This window comes from Myotis lucifugus, unplaced genomic scaffold (genome assembly GCF_000147115.1).
Source record: "Myotis lucifugus unplaced genomic scaffold, Myoluc2.0 scaffold_5, whole genome shotgun sequence".
Taxonomy (NCBI): Eukaryota; Metazoa; Chordata; class Mammalia; order Chiroptera; family Vespertilionidae; genus Myotis; species Myotis lucifugus.
In genome coordinates this window covers 8,305,698-8,312,213 of record NW_005871053.1, presented here as the reverse complement: position 1 = coordinate 8,312,213, position 6,516 = coordinate 8,305,698, and the positions used below count along the sequence as shown (strand labels likewise).

At 41.4% G+C, this 6,516-nt stretch overlaps 1 long non-coding RNA gene across 1 annotated transcript in view; it reads left to right on the top strand.

Moving 5' to 3' along the window:
* LOC111823416 overlaps nucleotides 1–5,408 on the top strand; it is a 46,059-nt gene extending 40,651 nt beyond the window's left edge. Inside the window, exon 3 of the long non-coding RNA XR_002826425.1 lies at nucleotides 5,260–5,408. This is a non-coding gene — a long non-coding RNA (uncharacterized LOC111823416). The remainder of the gene's footprint in view (nucleotides 1–5,259) is intronic.
* Nucleotides 5,409–6,516: the final 1,108 nt, after the last annotated feature.

The window sequence follows — 6,516 nt, the reverse complement described above, 5'->3', positions numbered from 1 at the left end:
TTTTGACCCAGTGATCCCACTTTGGGGGAATATATCCCAAGAAACCCGAAACACAAATTCAAAAGAATATATGCACCCCTACGTTAACTGCAGCATTATATAAAATAGCCAAGATCTGGAAACAGTCCAAATGCCCATCAGTGGATGAGTGGATGAAAAGTTATGGTACAGCCCTAGCTGGTTTGGCTGAGTGGATAGAGTGTCTGCCTATGGACTAAAGGGTCCTGGGTTCAATTCTGGTCAAGGGCACATGCCTGGGCTGTGGGCTTGATGCCCAGTAGCGGGTGTGCATCTCTCATCATTGATGTTTCTATCTCTTCCTCTCTGAAATCAATAAAAATGTATTTTTAAAAAGCTGTGGTACATTTACATAGTGGAATACTATGCAGCTGTAAAAAAAGAAGGAAATCTTATCTTTTGCAACAGCATAGATGGACCTAAAGATTATTACGCTAGGTAAAATAAGCTAGTCAGAGAAAGACAAATACCATAGGATCTCATTTATATGTGGAATCTAATGAACAAAATAAACTAACGAACAATATAGAAAGAGAGGCATGTTTACATGGAACAAACTGACAGCTGTCAGAGGGGAAGGGAGATGGCGGACAGGATGAAAGAAGGAGAAGGTAATTATTTTAGAGATAGTATGTTTGTGGCAAAACTTCTGAGGCACTGTGTGTTAAAAAATATTTCCAATTTGCTCTCACACTTTAACATAAGTTTGCCTTAGTATATAGAGTTCTAGGTTTAAAATCATTTCCCTTCAGAATTTTGAAGATATTGCTCTGGTGTCTGGCACCCAGCGTTGCTGATGAGAAGTCTGATGCTAATCTGCTTCTTGTTCCTTTGTAGATTTAATTCATGTGGAATTTTTCAGAATCATGTTCTGTATCTGTAGGTTTCTTAAGATTCATCAGGATTTTTCAGTGGGCCCTTTCAATCTATAAGTTGTGGTTTCTTCATCTCAGGGAAATTTTTTTCATTATTTTCCTTGATGATTTCTTCTTTTATTATTTTCTTACTTTCTTGTTGGAGCTTCTATTATATGGATTTCAGATCATCTTGGTTAGTTTTTCATATTTAAGTTCTTTCTGGTATTTTACATTTACTTTGTCCTTTTTATTTCAAATTTTGGGAGATTTCTCTTTATTTTCAGATTACTAATTTGACTTTCAGTTGTACAGGTTCCATTGCTCATTCATTCATTCAACAAATGTTTAGTTAGTTCCTAGTATTATTTTAAATGCTGAGATGCAGTATGAATAAAGTCTTCTTACTGGATTTTTATTTTCCAACTAGAGGCTTGGTGCACAAATTTATGCACGGGTGGGATCTGGCCAGCCAGCCCCGATCGGGGCCCATCAGGCCAGGCCAGCTGGGGGAGGTTAGTGGGCTGGCCCCACCCCCTGGTTGAACTCCCGGTTGGACTCCTGGTCGAGGGGACAATTTACACATTAGCCTTTTATTATATAGGATAACTCTTACTCTCTAAATGTTCTTGTTTTATGTAGGCAAAATATTCTTAATCATCCACAAATATACTAAATTGACTCTTTTTTTGTCTAAGATCAACATTTTATTCTGATCTTTTATTCTTCCAGGTAAAGTCTATTTGTTCCTTTTTGTTTATTTGATTCTCATGCTGGTTTTTTTTTTGTTTTGTTTGCTTTTATGTCTAGTGATCCAAGTTATTTTTTACTTGTATAAGTGAAGAACTAGGTTGATTATTGTAGGTCAGTAGCATGGGTTTTATCTGCTTTTGTGTGGGTGTGCTATCTGACAGACCTCTCCTCTAAATACAGGTTCTAAGTTCTCTGTACGTGGGTGGGGAATATTCCCAGGAAGCATTTACTTAAAGATGAGTACACAGGTAGGTAGGACACTATATCAGTCGGAATTCTTGATTATAAGTGACAGAAACTGGGTCTGGCTAATTAATGCAGAAAAATAGTTTATCGCAGGCTATTGGGTAGCTCACAGAATTGATCAGAAAGCTGAAAACCAGGCTTGGAAAATCAGCAGGAACCAAGGGGCCACTGCCAAGAAAACTCTTCAAAAATAGTTTGGTTAGGTTATTGGTTGGTCTTTATGGGTGTCACTCCACATTCAGGTCCTGGGTGGGACAGCCAGCAAGCACTCCAATTGCCAAATCAGGAATCAGGGTTATCTGCCAGGCACCCACATGCGGTAGGCAGAAAAAATAGCCCCAAGGATACCCATGGCCTAATCCCTGGAACATGTAAACATGTTTCCTCACATGGCAAAGGGACTTCGCAAATGTCATTAAGTTAAACAGTTTGAGAAAGGGTGAGTATCCTGGATTATCCAGTGGGCCCCACTACAGGATTCCTTAAAAATAGAGAAGTTTTCTCAGCTGTGATGAGGGAGAGACGTGACTATGCAAGAAGCGTCAGAGTTGTGTTGTTTAAAGCCACTAAGTTTGTAGAAATTTGTTATGGCAGCAACTGAAAACCAGTACACCACACATTTACAGTATTTTCCTGCCATGGTGTTAAAGCAAGGAAGGTTTCACTCTGGTGGCCGACTGTACATTTTCTTCTTTCAGAGCTACCTTCTCATTTCCTAACAATTCCTCCTGTGCACTCCCACCCCCATCTCCAACCCTCTCCCCTCCCCATGCCAAACGCTACTGATGTTTTCATTCTGCCAGTTTAGGGGCAGGAGAAGCTTAATGGGCCCCATGTTCTGCATACAGTTCTTTAATAAATTACCCGGATGGTTGATTCAGAGGCTTCTTCTGTATTGCTGCAAATGTCTATCTGAATTTGGAATCTCTCTGGATTTGCTCTTAGGTTCTCACTAGAGGCCCCAATGCACAAAAAATTCGTGCAAGAGTATGCCTTCCTTCCCCCGGCTGTTGGCACTGGTTTCCTGGAACCTGGGCTTTCCTCCTTGGGCTGCCTGCAGGCACCCGGGACCTGGGCTGGCTTCCCTCTGGCCCTGGCTTTGTCAGGAAGGATGTCCGGTCTAATTAGCATATTACCCTTTTATTATTATAGATTATTTTAATCATTTATTTGGTTCATTTTCTGTAGCCAGTTTTGGGATGTGATTTTTCTTTACTCTTGTCAATGTTGGTTTCATTTAACTCTATCTTCCAGATATTTCAAAATTTTCTGACTGTAGTGTCCTTTCCAGTTTACTAGTGCTGTGTGGATTTCTTCTTTAAGAACAACACTTTCCTCCTGTCAGTATAAGAAAATCTGGGTGGAAGGGGACATGGTTCTATTATTTAGACTGTGTGTTCTGTACCTGGGACTCAGACAGAATTCAAAAGTTCCCTGAAGTGTGGGCCATGTGGGCCAGTCTCAGAGCAGGCAGTGGGAGAAATGCAAGTTAATGGTGGGTTAACTCTAGGGCCATCCGGGAGGAAGCTGATGGAACACCTGATTGGGAGGATCCAGTGGACATCAGGGAAGCCCTGAACAGGAAAAGAAAAAACAAAACTGAGTTCAAACCTTTATTTTTGCCCCTTGCCAACTATGTAACTTTGAGCTTCAGTTTCTTCACTTGTCACATGGGGATAACACCATCTATCAGATAGGGTTACTGCAAGGATTAAACAAGATAATACTGGTAAAATGCTTGCCATAGGCTTGACATACCATAACATTGGATATTTATTGAGTGCATTTACATGGATTAATCTTGTTTAATCCTGATTATTAAGTCTATTACACAGATCAGGAAACTGAGGAAGAGAAAATTTAAGTAAGCTGCTTAAGGCTGTGATCATTAAGTGGCAGAGCGGGGATTTGAACCTGGGCCGTGGCTCTGTTATCTCTGCACACATGCAATGCTACAGATTAACCTGTGGGTAAGGGCTATGCAACTGACTGCTCTTCTCTGGCTTTTAAAATTTTCTGTGCAGTTTTGAGGTAAGGAGACAGATTAATTTTAGGAATTGGGAAGAGATTGAGTCAGCAAAAGGGGACTAAGTTGCCCCAGTAATAGGCAAGCTGGAGCTAGCAATCATCGTAGGTTTTGGTTTAGTATCTGTGTTGGCTTGTTTGCTTTATTATGCATTTATTTTATGGAGGTAAAATTTGCATAACAGAAAAATACACATATCTTAAGTGTACAGCTCAATGAATTTTTCACATATGTTTACACTTGTGTAATCGCCATCCAGGTCAAGATATAGAAAGTTTCTAGCCCCTAGAAGGGTCCCTTTTGGCCCCCTGCCCGCCATCATATACCTCTGCCCAGGTCAATACTTGGCCTAAGGTAACTGCTACACTAACCTCTATCATCATAGGTGAGTTTAGTCTGTTTTGGACTTCATATAAACAGAACATACAGTTTGTGCTCTTTCATATCTGATTTCTTTTAGTTTTTTGTTTTGATAAAGAACCAGTAGCTTTGCAGGCCATGAATCTGTGAGCAGATAGCTAAGAGTGTGATGCCCAAGGGCTCTGTACACAAGTACAGCTTTTTGTGATCCGGGTCCAGCTGTGGGGGATGGGGAAGAGGAAAAACCTGCCCGGGCAGGCTGCCATCTGCCTGACACCCTGTGGAGGCTCTCAGGACTCAGGGATAAACATTCCTGTACACGGTAGCTGTGAAGTGAGTGGTAGGTAGTTCCTTCTATTTCTGCGGTTCCCCATGAGTCAGATTGTAAGATGGGACAACTGTGTAACTTAGCTTGACAGTGGCACCTTCTTTGCCCTTTCGTAGCTGCGGTGCAATGGAAACACTGAGTTGCTCTATACACTTGGGTGCAGGAAATGTCCACGCCTCCCTCCAGCCTCTGGGGAACATATCATCCCAGGGTAGAGACATATTTGTCTTCCCTGTGAAACATTGTCTTCCATCTCCACCCTTTTGGGGATAATTCCAGCATCTTTTCTGGAAGAGCCAAGAACTCTCAAAGTCCTGGTCGAGGCTTTTGCAGAATAGCTTTTAAAACACAAAGAAGTTCTTAAACCTCTTACACCCGAGCATAAGAGCATCCTGCATCTTAGAATAAGCCAAGTTTCCTTCTAGAGAGGAAAAAAGGAGAAAATCACCCTTTCCTTCTGCCAAATAAGTCCCCAATAGACATAAGAACAGGGCACAAATGACTACGTCAATAATCTATCCTGTCTCCCTGTCTGTGTCTCACCCTCTGCTACTAACCACAGGGAAACCTGATGCAAACTTACAAGGACATTGCCATTAGTAAATGAAATTAGCTATTTGTAAAACTTGATTCTAGGGTTCTAGTAAGTATATTTTCATCTTTTTTCTCTACAGGAGGAATCACCTACTGTGTGGAAGTGTGAGTATCTGACTTGGATGGCCCAGATTACAGGGCTCTGAGAACAGAGAAGTGATGCATTTTGCCAAGGAGGTGGGAGGCAGGCTGGCACCTGGAGAGCCTTTTCTGCCCTTTTCTTTATAGCTCCAAGCAGGTGAGTGGTATAACTTAGAAGGCACTGGGAGGTACCTTCGTGCTCTCAACAGTAAGGCACAAACCTGACTGACCATTGGGATTGCATTTCTATCCTAGCCCCTGCTTTCTCCTACCCTGGCTAAGAATATGATTCAGTAGGGATGGGGGAGATGAAAATATTTATTTAAAAAATCTTCAGGTGATTCTGATGACCAGTAGGTTTAGAGACTCAAGCAGAGATGCTCACAGACAGTTCAGAGCTACGCAGAGATGCTGAATGTGGTTTCCTGGGACGGAGCTTGCGGGTGCCACTCTCCTGCCCCGAGTGAGTGCCGCCTCTGTAACAGCTCGCTGAAAACAAATGCTGAACCCTATTTTTGCCTTTTCTTGTAAAAGTGAAAATCCTCTTCAGATTTCTTCCTGTTAGCAAAAACTGGTACTAATATAGGTCTTTTGTAAAAAGCAAAGTGGTATAACACGAACTTTTGAAAAGCAGGGGACACCCATATGATTTCCTTCAGTTTCTTATTGTCTTTGCTGGGCAATTCCCATCCAATTTTCCCCACCTCTTTGTTACGGTTTCATCCTGATAAAAGTGAGAACCAAATTTGTTTCTTGAGCTAGTTTCCAAGTGACTCAAGTAGAAGTCTAGGAGACGCTGAGGTATATTCAGGAAAATACCTAGATATATCAGATGCATTTACTAGTAGATACCTAATTGCAGGCCATTCTCATAGATCTTTTGCAAACAATCTGGAGCTTAGAGGGTGTCTTCATTGCCCATATTTTTAAGAAAAGCTGAATACTGTCTGTCTGTGCTGGTGTGTGTATGTGCTGCATTTGTTTTCTTGGAGGTTTGAAATAATGAAGTCACAGTGGAGAACTGGCTTACTGCTGTTGAGAGGTTTGATTTTGTGTTTTTCTGTCATTTAGAACAAGCAGGCAAAGTCTGACAATTACATTTCTTGGTCCTAAGTACACCAGGTTTATACCTTCTCAAAATAAACAGAGCCTTCACTGAAAGTGAATAAATGACTGTAAGTCTTCATATCCTGTCATTCCCTCTCACCTTGAACCCCCCCTACTCCCACTAGATTATTTTAAGACATTTGAAGTAA